Source organism: Cnephaeus nilssonii (genome assembly GCF_951640355.1).
Source record: "Cnephaeus nilssonii genome assembly, chromosome: 12".
NCBI classification, from domain to species: Eukaryota; Metazoa; Chordata; class Mammalia; order Chiroptera; family Vespertilionidae; genus Cnephaeus; species Cnephaeus nilssonii.
This window is the reverse complement of record NC_137083.1, coordinates 66,204,978-66,221,288: the sequence shown is the minus strand read 5'-3', so window position 1 is coordinate 66,221,288 and position 16,311 is coordinate 66,204,978. Positions and strand designations below refer to the sequence as shown.

The following is a 16,311-nucleotide window of genomic DNA, read 5'->3' as shown; positions in this document are numbered from 1 at the left end:
GCTGTTCAGATTCCAGGGAATGTGGTGGGTGTGGTTCCCAGTCCCAGAGCTCCTCCTCTGCGAGTGGTCCCCAAATATTACTCTGCCCTCGGCTGGGCAGAGATCCTTGTATGTGGTCCAGTGGGATGGGCTGGAATCCGGGAGTTTCTATCAGCTCCTCCATGTGGGGAAAGCACCAGTCATGTTCCCAGGACAGTGGGGGCGGAAAGGCCCTCTCCCAAGAAAGTCCCATCACTGCTCAAACTTGTGGGCTTGACCTCTGCTTCCTGTGAAAAGGTCAAAATGCAGGTTGTGGCAGGCAGGGCTCCTGCCTGTGTTACCTGGGTCAGGTTTTTTCCTCTTCCTTCCCTGCAGCTACTGGGAGTGGCTAGCTCCGCTCAGGACAAATGTCCATTTAGGTTTGGGGGCATACACGTCTCCCTGCAATGCTTCCCTCCCCAGCACCTCAAGTCCTCGCCTCCCTCCCTGCACTGAAACCTTGGGTGAGTAGAAAACCCCTGTGCTCTGGGTTAAAAAAAAAAAAAATGTGACTTTCTCTTCTACCGGCTGCAGTTCTACCGGCTCCAGGCTCCACTGTGGCCAGCAGCCCCGCCGCCTTTCACAGCTGAATGTCACATGGGCTGCGTGTCTTGGCTCTGGTGCTCCGGACTGGGGAGCCCAGCCTGGTTCTGGGCCTCGATCTTCTGAGGTACTTAGGTGCTAACCACCCCATAGCAGGGAGCTCCCTCCTCCCTCTCGGGGTGCTGCCCTGCCAGCCTTGGAAGCTGGGTCAGCTCTTCTCACGCACCACCATGCCCTTCCTACCGGTCTCCAGGTGTTTGCTGTCCTTTCTTGATCTGCCTCCTCCTCAGCGGGACCTCAGTCGGTAATTCCAGGTGGATGTTCCCCACTTTATTTTTATTTCCAGTCTGGCCCTGGGAGGAGGTGCAGGAAAGGTCTGCTATTTTCTCTTTCTCTGGATCTAAAACAAATATATGTCTTACAGAATAATGATATCTAGTGAATATCCATATCTATATGCAGAGGCAATCTCATCCTTTGTTACAGCTGCATAGTATCCCATTGCATGGAAGTCCATGGTTTATTAAACACTCCCTTAATGATGGACACTTGTTTCCAATATTAGTAATTATAGACAGTGCTTGACTAAATAACATAGAAGCAGAATTTCTAGGTGAAAGGAATTGTGCATTTGTAATTCAGATAAAAATTTCCAATCTTCTGTTTTGACCAGGAATGCACCATAGTTCTTTACTCTTTCTTCATTACAAACAGTTTGGAGTCAGTTCCCACACATTTCACCTTGCTCAAATTTTGCACCTTGCAAAAATATGTATGCTTGCACAGAGAGAGGGGTATGATTTGCAAGGCCAGGTCAACCTCTTTTCCAAGCAACTGAGGCACAATTCTAAATTAAGTCATGTTTACTTGAAACAAATATGTGTGATATGGCTGCAGTCTTTGGCCTCTAAAGTGCCTGCTTTCCATCGCATTCTTTTTTAATCCTCACCCAAGGATATGTTTTTATTGATTTTTTTTTAATAGCAGTGTGAGAGAGAAGCATCAGTAGGTTGCCTCCTGTACCACTCTGATGGGGGATCAAACCCACAACCTGGGTATGTGCCCTGACTGGGAATTGAACCCTCAACCTTTTGGTGTACAGGCAATGCTCCAGCCAACTGAGCAAACTGGTAAGGGCTCCAGTCCATTTTTGTTCTCTGACATAAGATCTAGGATCTGGAGAACTGGGTGAAAGAACATTCCAGCTTAGTTAAAAACTAAGGGAACATTTTATTCAAAACATAGTCCTAAGACTGTGTGCTTTCCTAAGAAAGATGTTAATTTTGGCTGCAAAAAATTTCAAGTCTTAAAGGAGAAGTAATATTTTTTTTACAAAGACTAAGTATTGTACTCTTATATAAAGACATTCGTATTTTCTTTCAGATTGCAATTCTTAAAATACAATTTTTTACTTACTTTATTATTTTATTTATTTAGTAATTTTTATTTTTAAATTACAGTTGGAATATATTATTATATTAGTTTCAGTTGTATAACATAGTGAATAGACCATTTATGTAACTTATGAAGTGATGACCCCAATGAGGATACTTACCTTCTGAAACCATATATATTTACTACATTATTATTAATTACATGCCCTATGCCTTACTTCATATCTTGTGCCTGTTTTTATAGCTAGCAAAGCCCTACAATCCCTTCCCATATGGAAACCATCAAAATATTCTCTACATCTATGAGTTTGTTTCTTTTTTGTGTGTTTCTTTTGTTTATTAGATTCCTCATATCAGTGAAAGCATATGGTATTTTTCTTTCTCTGACTTATTTCACTTAGCCTAGTACCCTCTAATTTATCCATGTTGTTGTATGTGACAAGATTTGATCCTTTTTTATGGCTGAATAATATTCCATTGTATATATGTACCATCTCTTCTTTATCTATTTGTCTATCAATGGATACTTGCATTGCTTTCACATCCTGGCTATCATAAATAATGCTGCAATGGACATAGGGATGCATGTGTCTTTTTGAATTAGTGTTTTGGATTTCTTTGTGTAAATACCCGGAAGTGGAATTGCTGGGTCCTTCTTTGTCTCTTGTATAATCTTTGTTTTAGTTTATTTCATCAGATGTAAGTATTGCTACCACAGCTTTTATTGATTTTTAGAGAGAGAAGAAGGGAGGGGGGAGAGAGAAACATCAATTTGAGAGCAAAGCATCTATCAGCTGTCCCCTGCATGCTGCCTACCGGGGATCAAGCTTGCAGCCTCAGTATATGCCCTGACTGGGAATTGAACCAGCAACCTTTAGATGCATGGGATGATGACCAACCAACTGAGCCACACTGGCCAAGGCACCTTCTTCTTAAAGAAGTTCCTGTAACATTTCTTATAATACTTGTTTGGTGATGATGAACTCCTTGTGCTCTGTCTTGTCTTTATTTCTCCTTCAATTTGAAATTATAGACTTTCTGTGTAGAGTAATCTTGGATGTAGGTTCTTGCTTTTTATCATTTTGAAAGTTTTGTGCCAATCCTTTCTATCCTGAAAAGTTTCTGTTGAGAAATAAACTGACATTCTTATAGAAGCTCTCTTGACAATAACTAGGTGCTTTTCTCTTGCTGCTTTTAAGATTCTCTCTTTGTCTTTAACCTTTGGCATTTAAATTATGATATGTTTTGGCGTGGGCCTCTTTGGGTTCATCTTGTTTGGAACTCTCTATGCTTTCTAGACTTGTATGTCTATTTCTTTATCCAGGACAGGGAAGTTTTCCATTAGTATTTCTTCATATAAGTTCTCATTTCTTTGCTCTCTCTTCCTTCTGGCGCTTCTATTATGTAAATGTTGGTACACTTGATTTTGTCTCAGGGACTCCTTAAACAATACTCATTTTTGAAATTATTTTTTTCTTTTTGCTGTTCTGATTGGGTGTTTTCTGCTACCTTTTCTTCCAAATACCTGATTCAGTACTCTGCTTTATCTAATCTACTGTTGATTTCCTCTAATGTATTCTTCATTTCAGTTATTGTATATTTTTATTTCTGACTGCTTCTTTTTTAATGCTTTCTATCTCCTTTATTTTGTTTCTTATTTCTTTGTTAAAGTTCTCACTGATCATCCTTATAACCAATGTTTTGAACTTTGCATCAGGTAGATTGCTTGTCTCCATTTTGCTGAGTTCTTTTTCTGAAGTTTTGTTCTGGTCTTTCGTTTGGGATATGTTTCTTTGTCTCCCCATTTTGGCTGCTTTTCTGTGTTTGTTTCTATGTATTAGGTAGAACTGCTATGTATCTCAGTCTCAGTAGAGTGGACTTACGCAGTAGGTGGCCTATGGCGCCCAGTCTAGCAGTCTCCCTGGGCACCTGAGCTGGGTGCTCCAAGTTTGTCCCTTGTGTGGATTGTGTGTCCATGTTCCTGTTGTAGTTTTGCCTTGATTGCTTTTGGCATGCCAGTGGGAGGATCAACCCTCAGGCTTATTGACTGTGAGCACTGGCTGTGAGTATAGCAGAGGAGCTGACCCCATGGAGCAAGATTTGCTTTAGTGGGGCTCTGGTGCCTGCCGGATCTTCCCTTTCAATGTGCCATTTGAAGAGGTGGTTGGGTGGTGCTCTGGTGTGGTCTGAAGCTGACTCCTCGGTGTGTTAGTTTTGGGGTCTCTTGGGTGGGCCTCTGGTAGAGGCCAAGGTCAGCCACTGTCTTTGCTCTGTTCAGTGACACCTGGTATTAGCTATAAAGTAATCTTTACATCGTTGCCCCTTTTGCTTGGCTTGGAGGTACCTGGGAGAGGCTCAGGTGTAAACCAAGGCGGCTGCCACTAGTGCCCGACTTGGAATCACTTAGCATGATGAGGCCAGGTGCTCCTTGTTTGGGTTTGTGAACCACTGAGAGATTTTTTTGGAAGTCTGGAGCATGAGCCTAATAGACAGTTTGTATGAAAAATCCACTGTAAATGGCTTTGGTGGGCCTACAAGTTGGATGGGTCAGGGTCTCAAGGATACACTAGGACCAGGAAAACGGTGTTAGACAGGTTGATGGAGATTCCAATATGGTACCTGCCTGCACCTGCAGTAGGGGGCTCAGCAAAGAAACAATGGCTTTTATAAACACTTCTGTCTGAGAGAAAGCTGTCCCCGCTCCTGCTCTCATTCTGAAGCTGACTGTAGAGAGCACCTGGGAAGGCACATGGACATTTCTTTAATTATTGTCAGCTGAATCCTGTGGCATTGGCAAAGCCACGTCCTGGAAACACGCTTTGCCAGAGGCAGGAGTGTTGTCAGCTTGACCTTCAATTCAGCCCAGGTGCCAGGGGGTGGATTTTGTTATTTAAATCCAGCCAAGCACCAGGAATGAATACAACTTGGGCCAACCCAAGAATGTGCATAGTCTCCTTTGTCTTGACTTTTAGTAAAACTTCCTGTTTTTTGTTGTATAAAATAAACATGCTGTATTGGCTCTGGGTCCCTGTCCCTGTCTCTCTGTCAGAGGACAGTGGTCCCACCCGACCCCAGCTTTTTCCTTCCATCTCTGTGTCTGTCTCTTTCTTTCATTTTCTCAATCCCCAGGAGCCCCTACTCAGGAACTGGACCCCTCTCTAGCCTTGCTGGATGCAGAAGAGAGAGAAATATTTACAGCTGACAATTTAGCTTTTCCCTGTGTGGCTCTTGGGTTTTTGAGCTGCTGCTCCAGTACTGGAGCTCAGAGTGAGTGAGTCTGTCAGCAAACAAGTCCATGTGCTGGCCCTTTAAGAGGAACACCTGAGACTCCAGCAGTGCTCTGTCTCACTTAGCTGCAATCCCTGCTGGTTTTCACAGGCAGAAGTTATGGGGACTTCTCCTCCCAGCACTGAAACCATGGGCTGGAAGCCTAGTGTGGGGATGGGACCCCAGGCTCCTCAAGGGGAACCTTGGAAGCCAAGATAACTACCACACATGAGTGTGGGGCCAGCTCATTCCGTATCTCTGTCCCTCCTACCAGTCTTGACATGGCTATATATATATATATATATATATATATATATATATATACACACATACACACACACACACACACACACACACATATACATACACACTGTGTGTGTGTGTGTATATATATATATATATCCTTAGTTATAGGACTTCTGTTCGGGTAGATTTCAGGTGGTTCTCAATTATGGTTGTTCTGAAGTTTAGTTGTAATTTTAATATGTTTGTGGGAGGTCCCCTATCTTGACCAAAAGTTGTATATTATGATTTCTGTGTGTCAGTTCAGGAGAGAGCTTTACTGGGTCCTCTGCTTATGGTCTCACAAGGCTGTAATCCAGGTTTCAGCCAGGCCAGCTGTGTTCTTTTATTGAGCTTGGAGTCCTCTGCCACTCACATGGCTGTTAGCCAGTTGTGATTAGCTGTGATTACAGGATGGAGGTCCCTGTTTCCTTACTGGCTGTCATCTGCCGCCTGCTCTCGGCATCTAGAGATCCCCCGTGTTTTCTGGCACATGGCTCTCACTACATGGCAGCTTACTTCTTCAAGGACAGCAGGAGAATCTCTCCAAAATGTTCTTGTTTCATAAAAGAACAAGGCTTTTCATAGTGAGGTGTGAATTTTTCATTAACACAGTTGACACCAAAATAGTGTTTTTTTTATTTTTAAAATATATTTTTTATTGATTTCAGACAGGATGGGAGAGGGAGATAGAAACATCAATGATCAGAGAGAATCATTGATCAGCTACCTCCTGCACACCCCCTGCTGGGGACTGAGCCCACAACCTGGGAATAAGCCCTTGACCGGAATCAAACCTGGGACCTTTCAGTCTGCAGGCTGATGCTCTATCCACTGAGCCAAACTAGCTAGGGCTGAGAGAGTGTTTTTTTTTATATACTTACTAAACTTAAGCTTATTTTTAAGAATACTGGAAGGGAAATAGTTTTGTACAATCACGATATTTTGGCAGTTCTAACATTTGTTCAGCTGGAGGGACACCAGTGTTCTTTGATAATTAAACGAAACAGAGTTATAATAAAGTTCAGTTCCTCATGATGAACTGTTCCCAGAACAAACCTTACTCCTAAGAAGAAAAAACTAAACTTCTCACGCATCCTCCCCTCTCCAATATCTTGCCAACTCTTTCTAAAATCCCACTAATTAGAGATTTGTTTAAAGAAGCAAACCTTCCTGTGAAGATTATGAGAGGGAGGAGGGAGAAAAAGAAGGTTGCTATTGGTGACTCATGGTTATGTGTGGGTAATTGCGTAGGTTGCTAGGCTGTGGTAACTAGTCAAGATACAGGTAGAGCCCTAGCCAGATTGGCTCTGTGGATAGAGCTTCAGCCTGCGACTGAAGGGTCCCGGGTTTGATCCAGGTCAGGGGCACATGCCCAGGTTGCAGGATCAATCTCCAGTAGGGGCTGTGCAGGTGGCAGCCAATTAATGATTCTCTCTGATCATTGATGTTTCTCTCTCTCTCTCTCTCTCTCCCTTCCTCTCTGAAATCAATAAAAATATAATTTTTAAAAAGATAAAGGTAGGGCTCAGCAGGGGGTGGGGTGCGAGTGAGGGTTTGATGGAGTGGATAGGATGAGAGAAAGAGGTCTAGAGAAATTCTGAAGCAAAGGGTACTCTTGGGAAAGGCAGGCCTGGGGAAGACCCAGGTGAGGGAGAGAGGGTAGGAGAAGCAGGCAGCTAATGATTGCCTGGTGTGGGGTGGGGCTGAAAAAGGTGTCTGGGAGGTACCAAGTGAAGGGATTTCCTCTCAGCAAGGCGGGATTAGGAGAGGGATAGAATGCTCACCAGCACCATCACCATCACCTGCCTTAAACCTGAGATACACAGCAAACAGAAGACATAGGCACAGCATTTGACTTATTTATTTTGCCGGTGTTCTCTGTGCACCCTCACATTTTATCAGGAGCTCTGCCTGTCACCTGCTATGGAATGTGTACCCTCCACTAAACAGAATTAGGAGAATAATAACGTCCCAGGAGAGGAGAAAAGAATCACTTGGTAACTGAAATAAATGAATGAGGACATTCTGTAGCAGTGATGAGGGGGCTGACCAAAGGCAAATGATACACAGTAAAAAGCTATGTTCTGAATAAAACCGAAAGCAGGAAGGATTTTGGAAGAATAGATTTATTTATTTTTTTTGTACACAGGTATAGCCTTCTCTAACATGACTGAATTTTAACTTGTTAAAAAAGCTTCCCCGCTACTAATGAATATGTATGCAGATTCATTTTTCTTATCCTGAGGCAGAATAAACTAAAAAAAAAAAAAATCAAAAACAGTTTTGAAAACCACAATTTCTATTGTATTCATAAAATTATATTTCCTTAAAAATACTGTTCTCTTTTTCTCATTTATATATTCTGTGGAATATATTTCATGCTACTAAGTGAAGGCATCTTAATCATTTTATATTGTGGAAGAGTACAGAGATTTATTCAATGAATGGATGAAGAAAATATTTACCTTCATGGCTCTTAAAAACTAATATTTTTTTGTATAGCCATTTGCTTAGGACTTTTTAAATGTCCTTGAATAAAATTTTATAAATTATTTTATTTTTTTTCTTTTAAAATAGTTTGTAAATTTTTCAATTACAGTTGATATTCAATATTTTATATTAATTTCAGGTGTACACCTTAGTGGTAAGATGAATATATATTTACTAGAGGCCCGGTGCATGAAATTTGTGCATGGGGGGGGACGTGGTGTGTCCCTCAGCCCAGCCTGCACCCTCTCCAATGTGGGAGCCCTCGAGGGATGTCCGACTGCCTGTGGCCTAAACGGGCAGTCAGACATCCCTCTCACAATCCAGGACTGCTGGCTCCCAACTGCTCACCTGCTTGCCTTCCTGATAGCCCCAAACTGCTTCTGCCTGCCAGCCTGATCAACCGCTAACCACTCCCCTGCCAGCCTGATTGATACCTAACTGCTCCCCTGCCAGCCTGTTTGCCCCTAACTGCCCTTCCCTGCAGGCCTGGTCATCCCTAACTGCCCTCCCCTGCAGGCCTGGTGCCTCCCAACTTCCCTCCCTTGCAGGCCTGGTCCCTCCCAACTGCCCTCCCCTGCTGGCCATCTTGTGGCAGCCATCTTGTGTCCACATGGGGGCAGCCATCTTGTGTGTTGGAGTGACAGTCAATTTGCATATTACTCTTTTATTAGATAGGATAGAGGCCTGGTGCACGTGTGGGGGCTGGCTGGTTTGCCCTGAAGGTTGTTCCGTATCAGGGTGGGGGGTGTGGGGCGGCCTGGGTGAGAGGCGTGTGGTGGTTTGCAGGCTGGCCACGCCCCTCGACAACCCAAGTGGAGGCCCTGGTATCTGGGATTTATTTATCTTCTACAATTGAAACTTTGTAGTCTTGAGTGGAGGCCAGGGCTGGCCAGGAAGCTTGGCTTCCTCCACTGCCAGAGGCAACCCAAGCCTCCTGCTCTCTCCAGCTCCGTGGCTGTCGCAATTTTTGTTGGGACCTATTTGTCTTCTATAATTGAAACTTTGTAGCCTTGAGCAGAGGCCAGGGCTGTCCAGAGTGGGCGGGAAGCTTGGCTTCCTCCATTGCTGAGGAAACCCAAGCCTCCTGCTTGCTCCGTGGCCACAGCCATCTGGGTTGGGCTAATTTGCATACTTGCTTCTAATTGGCTGGTGGGCATTGCTTATGGGCATAGCGGAGGCACGGTCAATTTGCATGTTTCTCTTTTATTAGTGTAGATCAACTGACCCTTCAATAATCCTAGTACTCACCTGACACCACAGTTATTACGCTATTGAATATATTGCCTATGCTGTGCTTTATGTCCCCTTGGCTATTTTATAACTACGAGTTTGTACTTCTTAATCCTTTCACTTTTTTATCCAGCCCAACAACCCACTCCAATCTGGCAATCCTCAGTTTGTTATCTGTATCTGAGTATGTTCCTGGTTTGTTTATTCATTTATTTTGTTTTTTAGATTCCACATAAGAATTAAATCATGTGGTATTTGTCTTTCTCTGTCTGACTGATTTCACTTAGCATAATACCTTCTAGGTCTATGCATGTTGTCACAAATGGTAAGATTTCATCCTTTTATATGGCTAAATAGTATTCCATTATATATACACATACTTTCTTTATCCAATCCTCTATTGCTGGGCACTTGGGTTGCTTCCATATCTTGGCTATAGCAAACAATGCTGCAATGAATACAGGGGTGTGTGTATATCATTTCAATTTTAATGTTTTGGGTTTCTTTGTATATATACCCAAAAGTGGCACTGCTGGGTCATAGGCAGTTCTATTTTAATGTTTTGAGGACTTCCAAACTGTTTTCTATACTGGCTGTACCAATTTGCAATCCCACCAACCATGTACAAGGGTTCCATTTCCTGGTCAGGGCACATTCCTGGGTTGCTGGCTCTATCCCCGGGAGGAGGTGTGTAGGAGGCAGCTGATCAATGTTTCTCTCTCATTGATGTTTCTCTCTCTCTCTCCCTCTCCCTTCCACTCTCTCTAAAATCAATAAAAACATTTAAAAAAATAAAATAAAGCTTAGATCACTTTATTTTTTAAAAGGGAGAAGATGAGATTGTGGTACATGAAGCCTATTGGTGATAGATTAGGGAGTTGAGAGAAAGCAAAGTGGGGAAACCTCTGGGATTGAATAAAAAGTAAAATGATAGACATGTACATCTTTTACATAGGTGGGTACAGGATAGTTAACAGTCAAAATTAACACAATAACAATACCAATTGTAGGACTTATAGTGTCTGCTTTGGCATGGTCATATTGCCCTGAGGGGTCCAGAAAAAGAGAACTTACCTTTACATTCCAAAGTTATGTTATCATAGATACAAAAGATAGTAGACAGGGTCAATTAAGGTGAAGATTAACTTTCTCAGGGAAGAGTCTAGCCTAGGATATGACTACACATCATAAATGGGTATATGCACCTATATATTTAGGTGCTTCTATGTTGATTGCATGAATGCTTTCAGTTAAAAAGTTTTTATTTCAGACCATCCTATGTGGTTACGTTAGGTCTCTGAGTCTGTAAGGCCACTACACAGGCCTCCCCTGAGCTTATCAGGTTTACTATGTGGCCGTTTTTTGTCCACAATCTTATTGTTAACCTATGCATTATTTAGTAACATGTTATTTAGCCTCCATGTCTTTGTGTGCTTTTCAGTTTTTTTTCTTGTGATTGATTTCTGGTTTTGTACCATTATGGACTTGATTTTAATTTTCTTAAAATTATTGAGACTTGTTTTGTGTTCTGACATGTGTCCTATTCTAGAAAATGTTTTATGTGTATTTGAAAAGAATATATATTCTGCTGCTTTGGGGTGAAATGCTCTGAAGACATCAATTAAATCCATCTGATCTCATGTGTTATTTAAGGCCGCTGTTTCCTTGTTGATTTTCTGCCTGGAAGATCAGATATCAATGGGGTATTAAAATCCCCTGTTATGGCTGTTTTACTCTCTATCTCTCCCTTTATGTCCATCAAGATTTGCTTTATATATTTAGGTGCTTCTATGTTGATTGCATGAGTGTTTACAAGGGTTATATCCTCTTGTTGGATTGCTCTCTTAATCATTATGTAGTATCTTGCTTTGTCTCTCATTATAACCTTGATTTTAAAGTCTATTTTGTCAGATATTTGCATGAAATATCTTTTTCCATCCCTTTGCTTTTAGTCTGTGTATCTTTCATTCTGAGATGGGTCTCTTGTAGACAGCATATATATATGGGTACTGTTTTCTTATCCATTCAGCTACCCTATGTCTTTTGATTGGAGCATTTAATCCATTTTAATTTAAAATAATCAGTGATAGGTATGAAATTATTGCCATTTAATTAGTAATATTTATGTTCTTTTTTCCCCCCATCTTCTTCTTAAAGAAGTCCCTGAAACATTTCTTATAATACTGGTTTGGTGGTTATAAACTCCTTTAACTCTTTCTTGTCTGGGAAGCTCTTTATCACTCCTTCAATTTGAAATGATCGCCTTGCTGTTTAGAGTAATCTTGGGTGTAGGTCCTTGCTTTTCATCACGTTGAATGTTTTGTGCCAGTCCCTTCTGTCCTGAAAAGTTTCTGTTGAGAAATCAGCAATCTTATGGGAGTTCCCTTGTAGATAACACACTGCTTTTCTCTTGCTGCTTTTATGATTCTCTATTTGTCTTTAACCTTTGGCATTTTAATTACAAAGTGTCTTGGTTTGGAACTCCATGGGTTCATCTTGTTTGGGACTCTCTACTTCCTGGATTAGTATGTCTCTTTCCTTCACCAGGGCAGGAAAACTTTCAGTGATTGTTTCTTCAAATATGTTTTCAATTCCTTGCTTTCTCTTTTTTCCTTCTGGCACCCCTATGATGCAAATGTTGGTATGCTTGATCTTGTCTCAGAGTTCCCTTAATCTATATCTTGTTTTTAAATTATTTTTTTCTTTTTATTGTTTGGATTGAGAGTTTCTGCTACATTGTGATCTAAATTGCTATTTTGATCTCCTTCATCTAATCTCCTATTGATTTCTTTTAGTCTGTGTGTATCTTTCATTTCGGTTATTGTATTCTTTATTTCTGACTGGTTCATTTTCATGCACACCACATATTGTTTCATTCTTAATATCTCTTTGTGAAAGTTCTCACTAAGTTTCTTGAGCATTCTTATAAACAATGATTTGAAACCTATTTCTAATGGATTGCTTGTCTCCATATTATTTTGTTCTTTTTCTGTAGATTTCTGCTATGTTTTCATTTGGGACATGTTCTATCTTCCTATTTTGGCTTCTTTTCTGTGTTTGTTTCTATGTATTAAGTAGATCAGTTACATCTTCCAGTTTTGGCAGTGTAGTCTTATGTAGTAGGTGGCCTGTGGGGCTCAGTGGCACAGACGCACTGGTCACCTGAGTCAGGTGCTCCAAGAGTGCCACTCATGTGGGTGGTGTGTTTCTTCCTGTTGTAGTTGAGCCTCAACGGTTGTTGTCAGTGGGATTGACCCTCAGGCTGACTGACTGTGAGGTTCAGCCATGACCACAGTATATGAGCTGCTGTGTAGGGCTGACCCCATGGAACAGAATTTGCCCTAGTGGGATCTGGTTTCTGCTGAGTTTACCTGAGATTATTCTTTTGGTGTGCCACTTGTTGAGCACATTGGATTGTGCTCTGCTGTGGGCTGCAGTCAGCTACTGTGTGTGTTGTTTCTGGGACCTCTTGGGAGGGCCTCCAGCGCAGGTCAATGTTAGATGCTGCCTGTGACAGGCCTGGGCTGCCTATTAGGCTCTCAAAGCGATCTGTGGTTGGTAGCTGCCTGTGCTTGGCCTGGACATCCATGGAGAGGCCACACTGAGAACCGAGGCCAGCGACTATCCATACTGTGCCTGGGACAGGTCAGCAAAGGACTCAAGGCACCTGAGACCTGCTGTTACCTGCTAGCTCCTTATAAAGCTCAGCTTCTGAAAAGCCTTAGAGTTTGAGCGAATTGGGTGGGGCCGGGCCTCAGGGGGCTGCCAGGGAAAAGCCAGTGGAGTTTACCCAGCTAATGCCACTTCAGATTTCACTATGATGGGAGAGGGCGCAACACAGGAAATAGGGAGTCCATTGGCCATCCCGAATAAGGGCTCAACACAGGGACTATGGCAGCCAGACCTCCAGTCCTCATCTTGAAGCCACACATCGCAGTTTCTCCCTGTGTGTCTGTGGCACCTCCTGACCCTGAGTGGAATTTCTTGAGAGTTTTTCAGAAAGGCTGTCATGGGCCCAGGCTGGCTGCCTGTAAGTCTTGGCTGCTGAGACAGCCTGTAGAAGTACACGAGTTGGGTGAAGCAAGGTTTCCGGTAATAACCAGAATGAGGCAAGTGGTCTTCACCAGGTTAGTTCAGATTCAAATTTGACACCACTGCTGAGCCTGAGGTCACTCAGCAAAAGTCTCAGGGTACTCTGAGGCGAACCACCATCTGCCTTGGGTTTTCAAACCTTCCTGGTTGGGCAGGGTCTCAGGGAGTCAGCAGGGTGGAGCTAGGCGAGGGCATCAGGCTAATGCAGATTCAGATTTGGTTGGTGGAGGACTCAGCACAAGAAAGATGGCCTCTGGCTGTCATGAGGAAGGAGGGCTCCACATAGGGACAATGGTGGACGCATTTCTAGCACTCGCCCTGAAGCCTCACAGCTCAGTTTTTCTCTGTGTGCCTGATGCCCCCAGAGCCACTATCACTGACAGAGCCCAAGGGCGTGCCTGTGAGTGAGAGTTTGTGTGCAGGCTCTTTAGAGACCAGCTGGGTTTTCAGCAGCCTTACTTCCAGCTCAGCTAAATGGATGGAATCCCCTCTGATAGTCACAGCCCGATGTTATGTGAGTTCCTTTTCCAGACTGGTGTTCTTGGCTGGGGAGCTCTGCCTGGGGCTCAGACCCTTCTCTCCTTCGGAAGGACTTTTGTAGCTGAGATATCCCTCCAGTTTTACAACTGCCACACGTGGGTGTGGGACCAGCCTGTTTGTGTCTCTCCCCTTTCAACCAGTCTCAACATGGTTTCTTTATATCCTTAGTTATAGGACTTCATATAAATTATTTCATTTATTTATTTAGTTATCCTCCCCCAAAGTTATTTTTTAATCAATTTTTAAGGAGAATGGAAAAGAGAGGGAAAGACAGAGAGAAACATCAATGTGAGAGAAACACATTGATTGGTTACCTCCTGCACGAGCCCCGACTAGGACCCTGGGCCAGGGAAGAGCCTGCAACCAAGGTATGTGCCCTAGACCGTAATCAAACCTGGGACCCTTTGGTCCACAGGCTGACCTCTATCCACTGTGCCAAACCAGTGAGGGCCATCTAAATCATTTAAAATTTTTGTTTACTTCACTGTCTAGGCCTGAGAATGCTATAAGGTTTGGCTGGTGACAGCTGGTGGTACAATATGACAATGACATATAACAGGCATCATAACAGGTGATCAGCTTGGTTAAAGGAAATACTCAAAAGTCACATATTCCAGGGAAAGATCTGCTGTGAAACAGAGTTCCCAGTGTTAAGCAACCAAAACAAAACATCGCTGACTTGAGCAGAAAAGTGCTGCCCCCTGAGGATAATGCCGCCACTGAACATTAACACCGTGATGGAGGTTCTGGCAGCCCTGGCAGGCACCGTCACTCCTGATCACTGGAGTTTCTTTCACAACCAGTGCTGCCACCGTTCAGACTCTTGATTCCCAAGATTTCAATTCCAGCTCTGGAATAGAATGTGTCTAACTGGCCAGCCATGGTCACAGACCTTCCTAGCTGCAAGGAAGGCTGGAAAAGCAGCTGGACATTTTGGCTTACTTAATGAAATAATTAAAAAGTTACTACCAGATTAAATATAGAGTATTTAAGCATGATGCCTAGGATTGGATGAGTTTTCCAAAATGAGAACGGTTATATTTTACATCTTTATTTGATCACTAGAGGCCTGGTGCACGAAATTCGTGCACGGGGATCCCTCAGCCTAACCTGCACCCTCTACAATCCAGGAGCTCTCAGGGGATGTCCTACTGATGGCTTAGGCCCAATCCCCATGGTTCTCTGCTCTCTGCGGGCCTGGAGGTTTCGCTGCAGCCATGGAGAGGAAGCCCCCATGCCCTGCTCTCTGCTCTCTGCCTGCCTCTGCCATGCGCCGTGGGAAGCAAGCCCCAATGCCCTGCAGTGTGCTCTGTCTGCCAGGCCTGGGGGCTTTGAGGACACCGACACACTAAGGAAGCCCCCATGCCCTGTTGTCCAGGCTCTGTCTGCTGGGCCTGGGGGTGTTCCCACCGCCTCTGCTCTAAAGAAGCCCCCAAGCCCTGCTGTCTGGGCTCTGTCTGCCATGTCTGGGGACTTCCCCACCACTGCCATGCTAAGGAAGCTCCCAAGCCCTGCTGTCTGGGCTCTGTCTGCTGGGCCTGGGCATCTTCCCGCTGCCTCTGCTCTAAGGAAGCCCCCAAGCCCCGCTGTCTGGGCTCTCTCTGCCATGTCTGGGGACTTCCCCGCCACTGCCACGCTAAGGAAGCCCCCAAGCCCTGCTGTCTGGGCTCTGTCTGCCATGTCTGGGGACTTCCCCACCACTGCCATGCTAAGGAAGCCCCCAATCCCTGCTCTCCAGGCTTTGTCTGCTGGGCCTGGGGGTGCTCCCATTGCCACTGCCCCGCTAAGGAAGTCCCCAAGCCCTGCTGCCCAGGCTTTGTCTGCCGGGCCTGGGGCTTCCCCTGACATCACCCTGCAAATGAAGCCTCCATGCCCTGCTGTCTGGGCTCTGACTGCCGGGCCTGAGGGTGATCCCGTCGCTGCCACGCTAAGGAAGCTCCCAAGCCCTGCTGTCCAGGCTCTGTTTGCCGGGCCTGAGTCTTCTCCGCTGCCCCACGCTAAGGAAGCCCCCATGCCCTGCTGTCCAGGCTCTGTCTGCCTGGCCTGGGGCTTCCCCCGCCATCACCCTGTGAACGAAGCCTCCAAGCCCTGCTGTCTGGGCTCTGTTTGCTGGGCCTGGGTCTTCCCCGCTGCCACCACGCTAAGGAAGCCTCCATGCCCTGCTGTCCGGGCTCTGTCTGCCGTGTCTGGGGGCGATCAAGCCTCGCTGCTTTGTCCCCCCCAACCCCGGCGGGGCTGACAGGCCCAGACACTGCAGCAGTGGTGGAGCAGGGAGGCGGATCCAGCCTCGCTGCTCCTGTGGACAGGCTGGACACTCCAGCAGTGGGACTGAGGGGACTGGGCGCCGCCATTTTGTGGCTATGGGGGCTGCCATATTTGTCATGGAGTGATGGTTAATTTGCATATTACTCTATTATTAGACAGGATTATTAGATAGGATGAGCTTTTTTTG

At 44.5% G+C, this 16,311-nt stretch overlaps 1 protein-coding gene across 1 annotated transcript in view; it reads left to right on the top strand.

Moving 5' to 3' along the window:
* Positions 1-388: 388 nt before the first annotated feature.
* The window catches only part of LOC307108558 (hyaluronidase-4-like), a 132,177-nt gene continuing 116,254 nt past the window's right edge, over positions 389-16,311 (top strand). The window contains exon 1 of the mRNA XM_079786637.1: positions 389-482. The gene's annotated coding sequence lies outside the window, so the exon portion shown is untranslated. The remainder of the gene's footprint in view (positions 483-16,311) is intronic.